Source organism: Periplaneta americana, chromosome 2 (genome assembly GCF_040183065.1).
Source record: "Periplaneta americana isolate PAMFEO1 chromosome 2, P.americana_PAMFEO1_priV1, whole genome shotgun sequence".
In the NCBI taxonomy this organism is placed as follows: Eukaryota; Metazoa; Arthropoda; class Insecta; order Blattodea; family Blattidae; genus Periplaneta; species Periplaneta americana.
Genome location: NC_091118.1, coordinates 64,965,242 through 64,987,442, shown reverse-complemented (window position 1 = coordinate 64,987,442; position 22,201 = coordinate 64,965,242). Strand labels below are relative to the sequence as shown.

Here is a 22,201-nt window from a genome sequence, read left to right as displayed (position 1 = left end):
ATAATAATGAAAACTGGTATGTTGTAAAACACTGTCCTTCCGCTATGTGAATAATACATATATATATATATATATATATATACATATTACGCTTTAAAAATTATTTATATACTGTGTGTATATATATATATATATATATATATATTTTTTTTTTTTTTTTCAAAATTCAAATTGGTGGCGGTTCACTGTGCACTGATGAAGCGTTTCTTTCATAACTCATAAACTTGTTAACTTTTTCATGTTCTCTCTCTTTTATTTTATTGCTGAAACTCATGTTTACAATATCATGCTCTTTCAACTACATGCCTTAATAAATAATAATTTTTTTTATTTTGTGTTAGAAGAAAATACTGGCATTTGACCATTTTTAAAATGATTTTATTTTTATCAGACGATCTATCAAAGGTAGAGATGTGATTTTGCATCATATTGTAGATATGACATGCATAAATACACACAAAAACTTTCATCACAGAATGTTGGATAGTTTTTTTAGTTATGAGGGAAACGCAAACTAAAGAAACACATTGAAGTAGGAGACGATGGCATAACTAATTATTCCGCTATGGGCTTAAGTTTCATGACATCGATTACTGTAGAGATAGGAAACTTCTTTAACCCATTGAAAGTGTGGCGTTTGATGTGGCACCCTGCCATTCTTAATGGTATTGTAATACTTTGTAGCAAAATATAAGGAAATAAAAAAATAAAAAAGTATTTTATGCAAGAACTTTTATTTTTTGGTAAAGGTAAAGGTATCCCCGTAACATGCCATGAAGGCACTTGGGGGGCATGGAGGTAGAGCCCCATGCTTTCCATGACCTCGGCACTAGAATGAGGTGGTGTGGTCGGCACCACGCTCTGACCGCCTTTTACCCCCGAGAAAGTCCCGATACTCAATTTTATAGGAGGCTGAGTGAACCTCGGGGCCGTTCTGAAAGTTTGGCAACGAGAAAAAATCCTGTCACCACCTGGGATCGAACCCCAGACCTTCCAGTCCGTAGTAGGTACAAAATCTACGAAACAATGCTTAATGTATCTTAATGTATCTATCTTGAAACTGCAGACAAAGAATAATCATACTTGCGCTATCGTATTCAATTTTAGTTTACCTAGACAGGAGAGGGCACAAAACAATATTTCAATCCAAAGCAATTCTATTATCTATTTTATTTATAAACATAAACAATATATGTAAAAGATTCTATGTACAATATAGTAGTAAAAGATAATGCATCTACATTATGTACCCTCACTGACTGAATAATCTTGAACCATACGGTTTCTTGTGGCGTAAGATACCAACAGAAATGTATTCAATGTACAAATGTAACAGTCCATGGGAAAAAGAACCTTAACTTCCCAGACCTCATTTTGCAGGAGAGACAAAAACATACTTCATATGAAAATTAGCTTATTACACTTCTGATGTCAGATCTGAATTCAACGAAAAATATCTGTGGGATTGTACACTAGATGTGGATACTAAACTTTAACCATAATTGAATAATTTCACAGGGAGCTTCTACCTGAATGCTAGATTTGTTTAACCATTATTGTTAAACTTTAATTTTTATGAACATTTTCAGAACTTAAAATAAAAAAAAAATTATAACTTCTACACTATTTTGAATTTTTGAACCAAATAAAAATAAATATGTTCAGTATTTTCTCCTATGTAACATGGTACCCGTAAACCAATTTCATCACAGGGGAAGTTAAGGCCTTCCCATGGACTGTTACAAACAGAGGCCTGCATCGGACGTTTTCGCTCGAACGCCAAGTAGTTCATAGCATAATCCGATAGGTAGCGCACATGCATGATGGGTAAAATTGTCACGAGCGATAAATCCTCGAACGGTATAAGCCGAGCGTTAGACATTCGTTCTTGTTACAGTGATGAACAATGTAGTAACATCATAGATGTTTATGATTTCAAAACTTTGCAATGTTAACTAACCTCTCCATAGTACAACTACAAAACTTGCTTTAAAATGTAATATTAATGTTGTAGGTAAATGTTTCCCCCCCCCCCCACATAGGAGTGATTTTGTTTTTGCCACATCTGATAGATATTATTGGATGTAAATGTAATTATTATAAACGGAGAACACAATCACGATAATGCAAGAACCGTATCAAGTTTTATAGTAATAATAATAATAATAATAATAATAATAATAATAATTACTTACTTACAAATGGCTTTTAAGGAACCCGAAGGTTCATTGCCGCCCTCACATAAGCCCGCCAGCGGTCCCTATCCTGTGCAAGATTAATCCAGTCTCTATCATCATACTCCACCTCCCTCAAATCCATTTTAATATTATCCTCCCACCTATGTCTCGGACTCCCTAAAGGTCTTTATCCCTCCGGTCTCCCAATTAACACTCTATATGCATTTTAATAATAATAATAATAATCTCTAATAATTAGTGTATCAATCTTTGCGTCTGTACCAGTTGTGCAGCATGATTATTCGTTTTGTTACATTTTTTGTGACGTTATCTCTGTATTAATATTGTTATTAATCTACTGCTATATCAATAATATTTTGTAAAATTTTTCTACATTGTCGCAGTATATAGGCGAACACTATGCATGGACGTATCATATTATATATGTGGTAAATCAAATATTGAATAATTATTAATTAGCAATAATAACTGTATATCGAAGTTTTTCACACTATTTTATTTATAACTTCATGTTCCTGTTTTGGTACGTTCCATTGACTGTTCCATTAAACGTTTGTCATAAACGCAGAAAATAAAGCCTTATTTTTACCGTGTGAGCAAAACATATGTGTATCATATCTGTTGCCTTCCATACAAGATAAGACATGTCGGTGAGATGACCTTGTACTGTGCTTCTATTTATTACGAGCGTATCACGACCGATCGTATCTCACTCGAGGATGCGACACTCGATCGAGTTCAAGCGAGCGATTTAACTCCAATGCAGCACACTGGTTACAAATAAGTACTGTATCAATTACACATCACATGTCCCTGAGTCTTAGGTAATATATTGCAATATTTCACTTATTTCACTTTTCTTTGGAACCGATGCCAAAACCTCTCCAAGATATTGGAAATTTACTACGACTTACTTTCCCTGTATTGGAGTAAACGTAGCTCGGGCTACAAAAATCTTTCGCAGAAAGTTGTATAAAAGACTGAATACTTTGTTACGAGTACATAAATGCAATTGTTAACTAGTGTGAAAAAAACCTAACACTTTAAAACATTTTAAACTTACGTTTTGTACAGCCCTGGGACAGACGCCTGACCGCTGGCCGAGCTGAAGCACGCACACGGTAACGGTTAGAGGCTGAATCCTTGGTCGCCAGTTTCGGTAACTACCGCTCATTCCTGGAAAGTGCGAACATATTGCTGAGAATTAGTTTCTAACCGCGTTCAGATAATCAAGTCAGTACATTGTTCAAAAACCGCTATCTGTACATCATAAATTACTTAAGAATATGCTAGTTCTAGTACATTCTGTTCCAGCAACACACTCAGTGACATTTTTGTCTTTATAATGTTTATTGGTCAGCTAATTAAATTACCACTCACACTTGTTAAATGTTTTTATAAGATCAGTCACACCTCTTTGATTAATGTATTACAGGTTAACAAGAGTTGTTTAATTGTTGTTACTAGTCAACTTTGTTTAATGATCTGCTACAAGACCTGTCAAACACGTTTATTGTTGTATTACAGTTCAAACAATCTTAATTGTTGTCTTATCAGTCAGTAAGACTTGTCAGACACGTTTAATTGTTGTGTTACAATTTAAACAATCTTGTTTAACTGTTGACTTACAAGTTAGTAAGACTTTTCAGACACGTTTAATTGTTCGGATACAATTCAAACAATCTTGTTTAATTGTCTTATTAGTTAGACTTGTCAGGCATGTTTAAGTGCTATGTTACAATTCAAACAATCTTGATTAATTGTTGTCTTACCAGTTAGTAAGACTTGTCAGACACGTTTAATTGTTGTATTACAATTAAAATAATCTTAATTTTTGTCTTACCTGTTAGTAAGACTTATCAGACACGTTTAATTGTTACATTAAAATTCAAACAATCTTACTTAATTATTGCCTTACTAGTTAGTAAGACTTGTCAGACATGTTTAATTGTTACACTACAATTCAAACTATCTTGTTTAATGGTTCTGCTACCAGTCGGCACGATTTGTCAGACACATTTAATTGTTGTACTGTATTATAATTCAAACAATCTTGTATACTTGTTGCCTTACCAGTTAGTATGACTTGTCAGACACGTTTAATTGTTATATTAAAATTCAAAGAATCTTGCTTAATTATTGCCTTATTAGTTAGTAAGACTTGTCAGACACGTTTAATTGTTATATTAAAATTCAAAGAATCTTGCTTAATTATTGCCTTATTAGTTAGTAAGACTTGTCAGACACGTTTAATTGTTACACTACAATTCAAACTATCTTGTTTGATGGTTCTGCTACCAGTCGGCAAGTTTTGTCAGACACGTTTAATTGTTATATTAAAATTCAAAGAATCTTGCTTAATTATTGCCTTATTAGTTAGTAAGACTTGTCAGACACGTTTAATTGTTACACTACAATTCAAACTATCTTGTTTGATGGTTCTGCTACCAGTCGGCAAGTTTTGTCAGACACGTTTAATTGTTATATTAAAATTCAAAGAATCTTGCTTAATTATTGCCTTATTAGTTAGTAAGACTTGTCAGACACGTTTAATTGTTACACTACAATTCAAACTATCTTGTTTAAAGGTTCTGCTAACAGTCGGAAAGATTTGTCAGACACGTTTAATTGTTATATTAAAATTCAAACAATCTTGTATAATTGTTGTCTTACCAGTTAGTAATACTTGTCAGATACGTTTAATTGTTATACTACAATTCAAACAGTCTTCTTTAATGGTTTTGCTATAAGTCGGCAAGACTTGTCATGCACGTTTAATTGTTGTGTTACAATTCAAACAATCTTGTATAAGTGTTGTCTTACTAGTTAATAACACTTCTGAGGCGGGTTTAATTGTTATATTAAAATTCGAACTATCTTGTATAATTGTTGTGTTACCAATTAGTAAGATTTGTCAGACACATTTAATTCTTATATTACAATTCAAACAATCTTTCAATGTTTCTGCTACCAATCGGCAGGACTTGTCAAACACGTTTAATTGTTATATTGTAATTCAAACAATCTTGTATAATAAAATTGTTATCGTACCAGTTAATAAGACTTTGTCAGACACCTTTGATTGTTATATTACAATTCAAACGATCTTGTTAAATGGTTCTGCTTCCAGTCAGCAAGATTTGTCAAACACGTTTAATTATTACATTAAAATTCAAACAATCTTGTATAATTGTCTTACCAGTTAGTAAGACTTGTCAGAAACGTTTAATTGTTATATTATAATTCAAACAATATTGTGACATCAAAATAGCTATGAAACAGTTCGGAATGAGTTGAAAGGAGTCTCTAAAGATCTAAGATCAATACATAACTACGTACAGTAAACGAAGTCTTATCAGGTCGAAATCAAGTGTACGTAACAGGGGTGTACGAATAACAAACATCTAATGCAGTCACTATGTAGACGAGCATTACACATCCGAAGGCTTTATTAGTCCATGTTTTTGATACCTAGCAAGATAGGACATTTTCCATCATAACTCTGAAAGTAAGGATTTGCGGGAAAAGTTGTACAGAACATTTTAGTTTTAATTTTACTTCTACATTACACCCACAAAGTTTTTAGAGGTATTTATGAATCACCCTGTATAATTCCCTTTTAGATGTGTAAAACCTATTTCTACAGTGTCCTAATAATCCACCTGTAGTAACACCTATAATTTAGAATACAGAGTGGAAGTGATGTACGAATAACTGTGCAAAATGGAGGGGTAAGTAGAATGCATTAAAATAAATTTTAAAAAGCCTATTATATTTTGTAATTAAGTGAATGGTTAAGGGACACTAGGACTGAGTTTAAAAAAAAAAAAAAAGGTCAAAATATTATTTTTCGGTCTTTTGTACTAAAATATTCCTTGGGATCTTAGGAAGTTGATAATAAGCAGTTTTTTTCCTCTCCGTCTTCTTTTAGCTCCAGGAGAGGTTTTATACAGGTCTGCTTCATAAGTCAGTATTGCATCACAAAATTTGTCTTTTTTTCGAAAACACATTTTTGATATTCAAAATGCTCCATGCGCATGCAGTGTTCACCAAACTCAATGAACATATTCGTATGTGTCCATGCATATACCATAGGTATCCTACAAGCAAAACTCAGCTCGGACTCCTCGCGGCGCGCATGCTATACTCCTCTTACCCCCCCCCCCAGTAGGCGTGAGAGCATGCTGGGAACGGGAGTATACGTCATCTGCGCGAGGCAGTCACGCCCTCTGGTTTCTGCGCACTGAGCTTTCTTTGTCGGATGACTATATCTGAGTTCTAACAATGAGATATTTTAAGTATCTCAAAAATTGGGAGCTAAAAAAATTATCATGTAAATAAAAAATATGGATAAATAAATGTCTGATTCCTTTTAATTTATTATGCCCAAACCAAGCTAGATATCTTGAATTTTTCAAAGTTAAAATATTCCCCGTGAATGTGGGTCCATATGAAAAGAAAAAGTATATATCGATTTGCTGTAGGCCAATTTGAATGTAATGCGCATGGAACATTTTGGTTATATCACTAATTTACAGAATTAAAATAAAATTAACTTCGAAACTAGCAGTCCAATTGAGCTCAAAATTTGTTCATACCTTGTTCTCAATGGACCTAACAAACAGTTAAAAAATGAAATAAATCGGATTAAAATTATAAAAATTGCAAAACTTATCATAGTGCCCCTTAATTATAAAATTAGGTTGAATGTATGCGTAGTTTGACATTAGAGATTCGCCGGTTCACGTACGAAAGCACAGACGCACTCGGTCTAAACAGCAGAGTTCCGTCCCTTAGTCACCATAGTAGGGTTGTCACATTGCCTAATGTCAGGCAATAACGATACGTGTTAATCTTTTTATTTAATTTGTAAGAGAACAGTCAATTTTAATTAAAAACTGCAAAGGGATAAATCGTTCTTTACAATTTTCTCTAATGATAAGAGTAAAAACCAGAATCGTACGGATGGTAGTTATTGAGTAAAATTGTGTTAACGTAACATTTAGGGAGAAAAATATTTTTTTCTGAGAAAAGTATTCATTTAGGACTAACATGGTATCAGAGTTTTTTGTTCAACTCTATCCAAGGAATAAGCTGCTAAAATCTGCACGGATATATTACTTCTACTTTGTACATAATCTTCTTGTGGCAAATATCTGGTCTCTCTACAGCAGTATAACAAGACTTGCCGTCTGCATGCTGATGTGAACGGAGCTTAGGCGACGTGGAATCACAAGGTATACATAATAACCGCAGCCAGCCTGATTGCCAGGGGCAGCGGCCTGTTCAAATGGGATCCATTGAATTCGTGACCCAAATCTGCGTTGACCTTGAACCAATTTTGCACTGCTGCATGTTTCCAGTGCTGCGGGAACAGGATTCCGAACTCCAGTCCGGGCTCCAGGCGGTGAGTGATTTACATAATTCACTGGGTAATCTTATAATAGAATAAGTGTCTCGTTGTAAACATTTATAAATCAAAGTTGCGCTCCGTTGACGAAACGGCTTTAAGTCGGTTTCCGTGCGGAAGAACTGGGTTCAAACACTAGTGTCTTCAAGTGGTATTTTACTTTATAATAATAATAATAATAATAATAATAATAATAATAATAATAAAGAATTTTATAACTTATGTTATTACTCACTTGCTTACTCATATCACAGTTGTGCCGCTTTTTATGGGGTAATTCTGCCAATGCAAAAGGAGAGAATTATACGATCCATTTTTAAATTAAATAGTACCGGTATTGACCCACGTAAGCCTTATTTTAAACAACATAAAATTTTAACATTTCCATCTATTTATATTTACAAATGCTTAATTTTCTTTAAATAGAGTCAGAATAAATAGAACAAGAATTCAGATTTTCATAATTATAGCACGCGAAATCTGTTCACTGTCCAAAATCATAAACTTAAAAAAGTATGAAAAATACGAGTACAAGGAGAACAGGACGAATAGAACCATGGAAATACAAGGATAACGAGGAGAATATAAGAAAACCGGGGAATACACGAAGAAGAGAATACACAAGGAGAGTAGGAGGGATATAAAGAGAACAAGAGAAATACTAGAACAGGGGAATACAAGGAGAACAAAGAGGAACAGAAGGAAAACGAATCAAATGCAAGAAAATAAGGGGGATACAAGGAAACAAGATAAATAGAAGAAGGAAAAGGAAAATACACGGAGAGAAGGTGAATACGAGGAGAGCAACGGGAATACAAGTAGAACAAAGGAAATACAAGGAGAGGAAGGGGAATACAAGGAAAAAAGGGGAATACAAGTAGAGCAAAGGAAATACAAGGAGAGGAAGGGGAATACAAGGAAAAAAGGGGAATACAAGGAAAGCAAAGGGAATACTAGGAAAGGAAGGGGAATACAAGGCGAGGAAGGGGAATACAAGGAGAGGAAGGGGAATACAAGGAGAGGAAGGGGTATACAAGGAGAGGAAGGGGTATACAAGGAGAGGAAGGGGAATACAAGGAGAGGAAGGGGTATACAAGGAGAGGAAGGGGTATACAAGGAGAGGAAGAGGAATACATGGAGAACAAGGAAAATACATGTAGAACAAAGGGAATATATGTAGGACAAGAGAAATACAAGGAGAATGAGGCAAATGACACTTTCGTACAGTTGTCAGCTCGCTCAGGCTCAGCTGGGAGCGACAGTTCTTATCTCGTTTCATGCGATGCTCCTTTCCCTATCCAAGAGTACATGTACTAGCTCTCTGCCTCTATCAAGTCAAGTCAAGTCCAAATCCATCTATCCAAATCCAAATCCATCTATCCAAATCCAAATCCATCTATCCAAATCCAAATCCATCTATCCAAATCCAAATCCAAATCCATCTATCCAAATCCAAATCCAAATCCATCTATCCAAATCCAAATCCAAATCCATCTATCCAAATCCAAATCCATCTATCCAAATCCAAATCCATCTATCCAAATCCAAATCCAAATCCATCTATCCAAATCCAAATCCAAATCCATCTATCCAAATCCAAATCCATCTATCCAAATCCAAATCCATCTATCCAAATCCAAATCCATCTATCCAAATCCAAATCCATCTATCCAAATCCAAATCCATCTATCCAAATCCAAATCCATCTATCCAAATCCAAATCCAAATCCATCTATCCAAATCCAAATCCATCTATCCAAATCCAAATCCAAATCCATCTATCCAAATCCAAATCCAAATCCATCTATCCAAATCCAAATCCAAATCCATCTATCCAAATCCAAATCCAAATCCATCTATCCAAATCCAAATCCAAATCCATCTATCCAAATCCAAATCCAAATCCATCTACCCAAATCCAAATCCATCTATCCAAATCCAAATCCATCTATCCAAATCCAAATCCATCTATCCAAATCCAAATCCAAATCCATCTATCCAAATCCAAATCCATCTATCCAAATCCAAATCCAAATCCATCTATCCAAATCCAAATCCATCTATCCAAATCCAAATCCATCTATCCAAATCCAAATCCATCTATCCAAATCCATCTATCCAAATCCAAATCCATCTATCCAAATCCAAATCCATCTATCCAAATCCAAATCCATCTATCCAAATCCAAATCCATCTATCCTAATCCAAATCCATCCATCCAAATCCAAATCCATCCATCCAAATCCATCTATCCAAATCCAAATCCATCTATCCAAATCCATCTATCCAAATCCAAATCCATCTATCCAAATCCAAATCCATCTATCCAAATCCAAATCCATCTATCCAAATCCAAATCCATCTATCCAAATCCATCTATCCAAATCCAAATCCATCTATCCAAATCCAAATCCATCTATCCAAATCCAAATCCATCTATCCAAATCCATCTATCCAAATCCAAATCCATCTATCCAAATCCAAATCCATCTATCCAAATCCAAATCCATCTATCCAAATCGAAATCCATCTATCCAAATCCAAATCCATCAATCCAAATCCAATCCAATCCAATCAAATCCAATCAAATCCAATCAAATCAAATCAAATCAAATCCAATCAAATCCAATAAAATCCAATCAAATCAAATCAAATCCAATCCAATCCAATCAAATCAAATCAAATCAAATCAAATCCAATCCAATCCAATCAAATCAAATCAAATCCAATCCAATCCAATCAAATCAATTAAGGGTGATATTGATTGTGAATCTTTCATAAGCAATATCAGTCTTCGTATTCCAGCTAATGGTTTAAGATTTCATAAATTGTTTTATAATAGGAATTCTAAATCTCTGTCTCCGGTCTGCAGATGTATTAAATATGCTAATTTGCATGGATTCAACTTGGATCCATTTAATGTGTAGTATATCTTTGAGTTTTAACTCACTGATCTAATTTTAATAATTATTTGTCCATTTTTTTTTCTTACATTTGGTCAATTGATTAATATAGACTATTCCATTATTTCAATTATCTTATTGTATAATTTTATAATTTTTATTTGATCTATGATTGATGTAGACTATTATATTGTTTGTATTTCATCTCATTGCCATTTCCTATCATTCATTCTCATCATCATCTGTTGTTTTGTTCTCTTTTGTATCGTGCTAAACTTTAATTGGCCTTGTGCTGTTGTTTTGCACGTTAATATTCTAAATAAATAAATAAATTATTATTATTATTATTATTATTATTATTATTATTATTAAAGGTAAAAGGTAAAGGTATCCCCGTAACATGCCAATAAGGCATTTGGGGGGCATGGAGGTAGAGCCCCATGCTTTCCATGACCTCGGTACTAGAATGAATTATTATTATTATTATTATCATTGTTATCTCATTTCGTTTAATGTGTTGATTTCTTCAGTTAATTGAAGGAAAATAAGGGGAATTCATTCATTCATCTGAAAAAAAAAGTAGAGTACTTTACTTCTACATTATGAGCAATATAATTTTTGTAATATATAGGGCAATGATAAATCTAACGATCTTTAAGACCCTAAGTTAACATTACATAGTAATATAAATACAAATAAAATTACTAGTACAATGAGCATTTCAGTTGTGTCATATGTAGGGCATAGGAGGGAGTCCAGTGGCAGCGATACAAATCTGCAGCTTCTGCAACTGGTGAGATTTGGGTGCATTATTTAGAATGTTTAGAGAGTAAATATGTTGTTGTTTTCTAATGTCAGGCGTTTGACAATAAAGTCATTTGACCTCTTGCACTCCAATATTTTTCAAAGATATTATCATGACCAGAGTAAATATGTTGATGTTTTCTAATGCCAGGCATTTGACAATAAAGTCATTTGACCTCTTGCACTCCAGTATTTTTCAAAATTATTGTCATGCTCAGCCACTGAAGCACAGATTTTGAGGTGTTCCGAATCCATTTCTTGGTTTGAGTAGCACAATGGACAGTTAGGAGACTGATATATTCCAATTCTATGGAGCAAAATAGTCCCCCAATCGGATTTCTGGGCAGGACTACTTTAATGGTACAGAAGCAACTAAATTTTTTTATAATGGAATGCTTGTATAACATCAGCTAAGAAGAGAGTAAATATGGTACAATATTTTGTCTCTTCTCACTTTATATATCTCTTGGATATGGAACAACAAGTTTTGACGGAGAAATCATTGTAATAAGTGAAAGTCTCAGGAATCTTCTATGCCACATCAATAAATTTAAGAATGCAGTTATATTGTCAGACTCCAAAGCAGCTATTCTATCAATAGTCTCTAAATACATACTTTCATTTCAAACAGCAGAAATAACTAAAATGCTCTCTCAATTAATATCACTCAATAAAAGAATTGTATTCTAGTGGATACCATCCCATTGTGGAATCCTGGGAAACGAGAATGCTGATGCTTTAGCAAAGAATGGCATCACTGCTACTTACAGACCTGTTACTAAATCTACGTATTACTCTGTGAAAAGATTTATTAAATCTACATACTTAGACTTCAACAAACAAAATTTGATAACACAAATCTCAAGGGGAAAAATGGAATTCTCTGCATCATAATCCACAGTTAATTCCCGATTTACCACGAAAATCGTCTGTAGCTGCATTTAGATTGGCAACAGGCCATGACTGTCTGGCCAAACAAACACCTGCATAGAATTGGAATATATCAGTCCCCTAACTACCCACTGTGCAACTCAAACCAAGAAATGTATTCGGAACACCTCAAAATCTGTGCTTCAGTGGCTGGCCATAATAATATCTTCGAAAAATATTGGAGTGCAAGAGGTCAAATGACTTTGTCAAACCCCTGGCATTAGAATACAACAACAACATATTTTGAGCAATGGGGCCACAACCAAATCAAACACTCAGTATCAAAGCTCAAAATTAGGAAATGTTGCGAAGTATAGACTTATCTCTAATAAATTGCATTGCACTTTTTCTAATATGTTCAGTGTTTTGAATCAACTATACATCAGAGAATGAAAAATATTTTTTTACCTGTATTTCTTAATGGTGTTTTTATTAAAAGTCTAAGTTAATTTTATGTCTGTTGTAGACAAATAGTTTTCTTTGTATTCTTTATCAGTGGTGATTATTGATTACTTAGATTTTTAATATCCATATATTAAACTAATGGCAGTTACTTTTAAAAATAGATGTTCAGCTCTGACGGTGTAAAACAAATAAAGTGGTGTTTTATAAATGTTTATGAACGTGCGTTGTACTATGTCACAGCAAAACATCTTATGACTATTTTCAAGCTAATTTTTGACATAAAAAAATTAAGAGCGAATTATAATTATATAACTGACCAATAATAACTTCGAAGTCAATATTCCAAAGTCAATCTTTGTTTTTATCTTCCAATACATGATACATAACATTATTTAAAAATAGTGCTTAAGGTGTTTTGGAGAGAAGTATCCTATCCTATTCACATCCTGTATCTCAATTACATATTTGATCTAGAAGATGCAAAAACTTTTATTAGTCAAATTTGATAAATTAATTTAACAAAAGGGTTAAATGACGGTGTTAAAAGAGGGAGTGTGTTAATGGTTTTCAGTTTCATGTTCAACCATTATATTTATATTCACATGTTAAAACAAAAATGTGATATAAATATTGTGGTTAAACATGTTATTTAAAATGATAAACCATTACACACTCCTTTGGCGATATGAAAAATACCAGTATGTGTTGGTATAATAGGTATCTGCAGTACCGATCGTGCTCTAATGCTGGCATAACGGATACCTGTAATACCGATCGGGCCGTGTAACAAGGGATGTAGTTCCGCATTCTGCCGCTATGTGTAACGAGATGTAGTTCCGATGTTTTGCCGCCAAGTGTCTCGACGTCGCGTCAATAGCGTGTCGAAGGTAATGCATTGAGTTGGGGGTCTTTCTATTTATTTGTCTATGGTACAGACTCACTGTATATAATTACTGTGGTGCTGATATCACTGTACAGTGAAAGTGGATCCTTTTGTAGGGAAAAGCGCATAGGGTTTAATGACAAAAAATGTCATTATTAGTTATTAATATTCATCCATGTGTTTGTGTTAAAAATCTGTGTAACGTGTGTATGAAAAACCGTGTGGCTACAGTTTCTAACATAATAAACTTATGAAATATTAATTTTATTAATTTTCGTACAGTGCCATTTCTATGGATCGGTGGCTAATAAAAACAATGAAGGTGACAAAGAAAAAAATCAGAATACCGTCATCGCCTGGATGTTGCACCAGACAAAGAATTCAAGTTTGTTCAATTTTCCCCAACTTCAGAGAAATTTGTCAGACGAGGTAACAGCAACTTCCTCCATGATAGAAATTATAAAGTATTATTTTCATAGCTGTGCATGCAATTACTGAAATTATAGAAATATTAGTATACAGCAGTACAGAGCTGCAATGTAAGCTTGTAAATCTTATATTACCTTGTTTCTTATATAATTCGTACTTAGTATGATAAATTACTTTCTAAATGGACACGCGGTTTATCCTTGCCACCCACATTTTTCTTCTTTTCTTGTCTCTCTACCCTTGAGATATCCGATAAAGATGTGCATCTTTCTCTTGCCTTGTGTAACATCCATATGCACAACATTGTGGCATTTTACTGCCTTTAAACTAAGAAGAAAATTGATATTTAACTGAATTCAATGGTTTTCTTATGCTACTATTAGCGGGCTTTGGGTCCAGAGAAGCGCGCGAGGTCACGTGAACCAATCAGAGCGCCGCATTGTCGGCAAGCGTAAGGGAAGACAGTTGCGGTACTCTGTCTATATCAAAGACGTTATATAGTATACTAGACTCACACAGAGCGCTGGTGTCCAAAATTGAAACCAGTCTGCGCATGTTTACGCCGCCATGCTACTGGTAGAAATAGAGCGGTAAACACGATTGTTCGTTTTGTCTCTGGTGTTTTTAGTGAACAGTTTGAAAGTAATGGCAATAGAATTTTGAAAGATGATAAATTTATCGCCGCGGACTCATGCTTAACATGTCGGCATCATACAATAACGTGCGGTATGCTTTTAAAACATAATTTTGCCGACCGATTGTTGCTCTGTAGGTTTCACTCTAAGCGTCACGTCTACTTCCTCGATAAGAATAAGCTCTAGTTTGTTATATTGTTAAATGGCTATTATTAGTATAATTATTATTATTATATCATATACGAGTACGCTGGCTTTCTTAACTCTTAATAATAACTCTTTAATAATAATTTTTAATCACATACCTTAATGTTCGTCCTCAGACACTTGGAGATGATACAGTCCGGATTTCACGAGAAGATCCTCGACAGGAACAGGCCGGCCATTGACTGAACCAGTTGACCAATGACACCACTCCCATCCACCTGCTCTCCCCTCTTACCCCGCAAGGACCATGGTACCCTCGCAAAGATCCTCTCGTGAATTTTGGACAGTATTCACCTCCAAGTGTTACTGCGTATATGAACCGGCATGAATATCTCAGGGTGTATCACACAGTCTAGTATTTCTGTGCGTGCTAGCTGTTGATACTGATACTACAGTCTAGTATGTACTACATTGTCGTTGACGGGCACTCTGGATTAGTCAACGCAACCCCATGGGCTGGTGTCTGCTGGGAAACACTTTCCACGGATCTCCCCGAAAGCCAAGTGAGTCTCGACTTGCCACCCTTGACCGCTTTTTTTTCTTCATTGCTTTGTGTATGATGAAAGACTTTCCGAAAATCATAGAATTGAAAAACTAAATATACATAAAGAGAAACAACTTACTAAAATAATACTTTGAGGATTCAGTTTCGTCAAGAGATTTCAAAACGCCTTTTTCTCAGAGGAAACAATTTTTTAGTGTGTTTTGCTTGTAAGCTGACGAAATGATGCGAGTGAAAATAATATAAAGTAACCATCATTTTTATTAAAACATTTTTATGAATGTATTAATCATTTTACATATACTGTATATTTTAAGTAGTACATTTTTACCTTACAATCTTTTTTAAACTTTCTTTTCTTCACTTCATCCAGTTTTGTTTCTATGAAATCAGAGCGCACTAGCAGCATTGTCGTCGCAGCACAAGGCTTCAAGAAAGAAGTCTTTTGACAGGCTTCCAATAACTCCAAGACTAATTAACAGGGAACGGATTTATATGGACTAAAAATATATGAAATATGTAAATATATATGTAGTTATTTTTACCAAAATATGGAATTAAATATGGATTTTTACCAAAATATGGAATTAAATATGGACTTAAAATTATAAAAAAATGACTATGTACGTTAAATATTGGTACATTTTAATCAAACTAAACAAAAAATATAATGGACGTACCTTATCTTCCAATGTAGTTTCAACAAAACACAATTTTTATTGTCTGTTACCATAACAATAGGTTACAAACATTTCTTTCAAGTGCTGAAAAGTGAATCTTCTTCTATTGTCTCTGAGGATAGATTTATACTGACTAAAAGAGCGTTCGACGTCACAAGAAGTAACTGGTACATAATTCAATTTCACAATGTCTGCTGGGGATAAGTCCAAGTTAATCTTCACTGTTGATTCACCACTCATCACAGCAACAACCTTTTGTAGTTCTTCATATCCAGGGTTTTTTGAAAGTACAGTGTCCACCTTAGCTCTTACTGCATCTGCAACTTTACCTCTACCACGATTCAGTTGTTCCACAGTACTATTTATAATTTCAAAACTTTCAGATAGTGAAAGGTGCCTATTTTGGAGACTTTTGAGCGTTTTTATGATGCATGAAAATGTATGCTGAATGTGAGCTAAGTCATTCTTCACACTTATGTCACAGGTAACTGTTTTCGCAGTATCAATTGAGACTGCATCTTCAGAGTCCAATGCAAGGAGAACATTGTTAATAGAGTCTATATGTTCGGCATAATATTCAACTGCTTCTAGCCATGTACCCCATCTAGTTAAAATTGGCTTTGGTGGCAATGGAATTTCAGGGTACATTTCTTTCAACACGTTAACTCTACTGGGAGCTTTGAGAAATACTTTTTTCACTGATGAAATCAACAAATCTACTTTAGGGAAATTGTCTCTGACCACTTCTGCCACACGATGAAATGCATGCGCCACACAAGTAAAATGAGTCAATTTAGGATATACAACAGATAATGCTTGTCCAGCTTTGACCATATAAGGGGCAGCATCGCTAATAAAGAATAACACATTATCGTACATAATACCCTTTGGCCACAGGATACCCATAGCTTCGTTGAACAGTTTAACTATAGTTTTGTTATTGCACTTTTCTAGAACATCACAATGTAAAAGAATTCGTTCAGAATATTGTTCACTTAACAAACCGATAACTACATTACCAACAAGTCTACCTTCTTTGTCGGGAGTCTCATCAATGGAAACCCAAATTGAACTATCTTTAATTTCATCTCTTATCTTCTGTATTGTCTCATCGTAGATGGATGAAGCATACGTCTTCCTAAGTGTTGACTCATCCGGGATTGTATGTTGAGTATATTTTTCAAGGAATTCCCTGAAGACCTTATTCTTTAGTTTGTAGAGAGGAATATCAGCAGAGATGAGAGAACGGCACAGGTCGATGTTAAACTCAGATCTTACATTCGATGTTGTTGGTTGTGTTAAAAACAATTGTCTCTGCTTGGAATTTAGTTGTTTGTTGGCCTGATGTTTACTAGTTGTAATGTGTTGTTGCACCAGGAACTTTTGTGTAGATGATACTGCACACTGACACAAATTACAAAATAATATTTTATTGTCAGTTGATAAACCATCTTCTTTAAATTCTGAAATGTAACTTGTTAGTTTTGATTTTAAATTGACTGAATGACGTACTTTTAGCATATTTACCGTCTTTATAGTATGATTTACAAAACTGAACCTATGTGTACTCTGACTGGCATTTAACTGTTGAGCTGCACAACTGAAGTCTGTTAAAAATTTTAAATTAAATTAATACAGTTTTGTAACTTACTTTCCCATTGTTGATAGGACTGCTAATTTTCAAATAACTCTGATGTTAAAGGGATTACTGAACATGTGTTTAAATCTCTATTGTTGAAATGTATTTTTAAAAGTTAATGGAATTTTGTTTTGTTTTATTGTTAAACCTAATATAATATGGACTGTTTTATATGAAATATGGAAAATATATGGAAATTAACGAAAATATGTACTAAACTCTAAAATATGGAAAAATATGGAAAATAAAAGTAGGATTTTTCAACCCTACACATTGTGAAACATAAAGATAATGCAAAATATAAATTATATTAGCTTTATAAGTAAATATGTATTTACATATAAATCCTTTCCCTGCTAATTAATATTTCAAGTGCCACATCTTCTGATTCCGACGTCAAAAATTTGACTGTCCGTAATGTAGAGATACTGGCTTGCCTTGACTTTACGAGAGCTGGACATAGAACAGATCACTGCACTTACAATTAGGCTTGCTTTGACAAGACTGCAACACGATAATGCATGCCCATACTCCGCTAAAATGACGAAAGCAGCTTGGTTGGGAAGTAATTCCACAAGCTCCTCTGGTGGCGACTGTTGTTACTAACTGCGGGACAGCAGCGATAGAGTTGTGCTTGAAGCGTATGAATATACTTAACATCCAAATCCAAATCAAATGTCTGTCTGTCTGTCTGTCTATCTATATATCTATCAAATCAAATCAAATCTATCTATCTATCTATCTATCTATCTATCTATCTATCTATCTATCTATCTATCTATCTATCTATCTATCTATCTATCTATCTATCTATCTATCTATCTATCTATCTATCTATCTATCTATCTATCTATATATCTATCTATCCATCTATCTATCTATCTATCTATCTATCTATCTAATCTATCTAATCTATCTATCTATCTAATCTATCTAATCTATCTATCTAATCTATCTATCTAATCTATCTAATCTATCTATCTAATCTATCTAATCTATCTAATCTATCTAATCTATCTAATCTAATCTATCTAATCTAATCTATCTAATCTAATCTATCTAATCTTATCTATCTATCTATCTATCTATCTATCTATCTATCTATCTATCTACCTATCTATCTATCCAATCCAATCAAATCAAATCTATCTATCTATCTATCCAATCAAATCAAATCTATCTATCTATCTATCCAATCAAATCAAATCTATCTATCTATCTATCTATCTATCAAATCAAATCAAATCAAATCAAATCAAATCAAATCAAATCAAATCAAATCAAATCAAATCAAATCAAATCAAATCAAATCTATCTATCTATCTATCTATCTATCTATCTATCTATCTATCTATCTATCTATCTATCTATCTATCTATCTATCCAATCAAATCAAATCTATCTATCCATCCAATCAAATCAAATCTATCTATCTATCTATCTATCTATCTATCTATCTATCTATCTATCTATCTATCTATCTATCTATCTATCTATCTATCTATCTATCTATCTATCTATCTATCTATCTATCTATCTATCTATCTATCTATCTATCTATCTATCTATCTATCTATCTATCTATCTATCTATCTATCTATCTATCTATCTATCTATCTATCTATCTATCTATCTATCTATCTATCTATCTATCTATCTATCTATCTATCTATCTATCTATCTATCTATCTATCTATCCTATCCTATCCTATCCAATCCAATCCAATCCAATCCAATCCAATCCAATCCAATCCAATCCAATCCAATCCAATCCAATCCAATCCAATCCAATCCAATCCAATCCAATCCAATCCAATCCAATCCAATCCAATCCAATCCAATCCAATCCAATCCAATCCAATCCAATCCAATCCAATCCAATCCAATCCAATCCAATCCAATCCAATCCAATCCAATCCAATCCAATCCAATCCAATCCAATCCAATCCAATCCAATCCAATCCAATCCAATCCAATCCAATCCAATCCAATCCAATCCAATCCAATCCAATCCAATCCAATCCAATCCAATCCAATCCAATCCAATCCAATCCAATCCAATCCAATCCAATCCAATCCAATCCAATCCAATCCAATCCAATCCAATCCAATCCAATCCAATCCAATCCAATCCAATCCAATCCAATCCAATCCAATCCAATCCAATCCAATCCAATCCAATCCAATCCAATCCAATCCAATCCAATCCAATCCAATCCAATCCAATCCAATCCAATCCAATCCAATCCAATCCAATCCAATCCAATCCAATCCAATCCAATCCAATCCAATCCAATCCAATCCAATCCAATCCAATCCAATCCAATCCAATCCAATCCAATCCAATCCAATCCAATCCAATCCAATCCAATCCAATCCAATCCAATCCAATCCAATCCAATCCAATCCAATCCAATCCAATCCAATCCAATCCAATCCAATCCAATCCAATCCAATCCAATCCAATCCAATCCAATCCAATCCAATCCAATCCAATCCAATCCAATCCAATCCAATCCAATCCAATCCAATCCAATCCAATCCAATCCAATCCAATCCAATCCAATCCAATCCAATCCAATCCAATCCAATCCAATCCAATCCAATCCAATCCAATCCAATCCAATCCAATCCAATCCAATCCAATCCAATCCAATCCAATCCAATCCAATCCAATCCAATCCAATCCAATCCAATCCAATCCAATCCAATCCAATCCAATCCAATCCAATCCAATCCAATCCAATCCAATCCAATCCAATCCAATCCAATCCAATCCAATCCAATCCAATCCAATCCATCTATCTATCTATCTATCTATCTATCTATCTATCTATCTATCTATCTATCTATCTATCTATCTATCTATCTATCTATCTATCTATCTATCTATCTATCTATCTATCTATCTATCTATCTATCTATCTATCTATCTATCTATCTATCTATCTATCTATCTATCTATCTATCTATCTATCTATCTATCTATCTATCTATCTATCTATCTATCTATCTATCTATCTATCTATCTATCTATCTATCTATCTATCTATCTATCTATCTATCTATCTATCTATCTATCTATCTATCTATCTATCTATCTATCTATCTATCTATCTATCTATCTATCTATCTATCTATCTATCTATCTATCTATCTATCTATCTATCTATCTATCTATCTATCCATCCAATCAAATCAAATCTATCTATCTATCTATCTATCTATCTATCTATCTATCTATCTATCTATCTATCTATCTATCTATCTATCTATCTATCTATCCATCCAATCAAATCAAATCAAATCATCTATCTATCCATCCAATCAAATCTAATCATCTATCTATCAAATCAAATCAATCTGTCTAACTATCTATCTAAATCTATCTATCTATCTAATCTATCTAAATCTATCTATCTAAATCTATCTATCTATCTATCCATCAAATCAAATCAAATCAAATCAAATCAAATCAAATCAAATCAAATCAAATCAAATCAAATCAAATCAAATCAAATCAAATCAAATCAAATCAAATCAAATCTATCTATCTATCTATCTATCTATCCATCGAATCAAATCAAATCATCTATCTATCCATCCAATCAAATCTAATCATCTATCTAATCAAATCAAATCAAATCTATCTATCTAACTATCTACCTAAATCTATCTATCTATCTAAATCTATCTATCTAAATCTATCTATCTATCTATCTAATCAATCAATTTATCTAATCAATCAATCAATCAATCAATCAATCAATCAATCAATCTATCTAATCAATCTATCTATCTAATCAATCAATCTATCTAATCAATCAATCAATCTAATCAATCAATCTATCTAATCAATCAATCAATCTAATCAATCAATCAATCTATCTAATCTATCTAATCAATCTATCTAATCAATCAATCTATCTAATTAATTAATCAATCTATCTAATCAATCAATCTATCCAATCAATCAATCAATCAAATCAATCAATCTATCCAATCAATCAATCAATCCATCCATCAATCAATCAATCAATCAATCCGTCCATCCATCTACCTATCTATCTGCCTGCCTCTCTATCTATCTATCTATCTACCTACCTATCTACCTACCTACCTACCCACCCACCATCTACCTATCCACCTACCTATCTATCTATCTATCTATCTATCTATCTATCTACCTACCTATTTATTTATGTCTATAACAGGGCAAAGCCCCAATTACAATAAACAGTACAGATATTTGTTTAAAAAACATAGAATTGCATATAACATAAAAAAGAGATAAAACAGATACAAATGCAAGATACAAGTGTAATTACAAATTAAAAATTAAAAAAAAAATAGATACTACTTAAATAGAAGAATAAATGAAAAATACCAAATAAAAATAAATGAAAAATAGTTAAGTATAGATATCATAGCCAAAAATGTAAAATGTAGCTATAATTGGCAAATTACAGAGTACTTCATCTCCTGTCTATCCCAGTCCAACATTTCTTATCATAACATAGGCAATCGCCTCAAACACTCGGGTAGCCTCCGAAATCGAAAAGCATTGTTAGACGTC

The 22,201-nt window shown here is 33.4% G+C and overlaps 1 long non-coding RNA gene across 1 annotated transcript in view; it reads right to left on the bottom strand.

Annotated features, from left to right (window-relative positions):
* Window positions 1-3,261: 3,261 nt before the first annotated feature.
* The window catches only part of LOC138695272 (uncharacterized), a 166,369-nt gene continuing 147,429 nt past the window's right edge, over window positions 3,262-22,201 (bottom strand). The window contains exon 3 of the long non-coding RNA XR_011331109.1: window positions 3,262-3,374. This is a non-coding gene — a long non-coding RNA (uncharacterized lncRNA). The remainder of the gene's footprint in view (window positions 3,375-22,201) is intronic.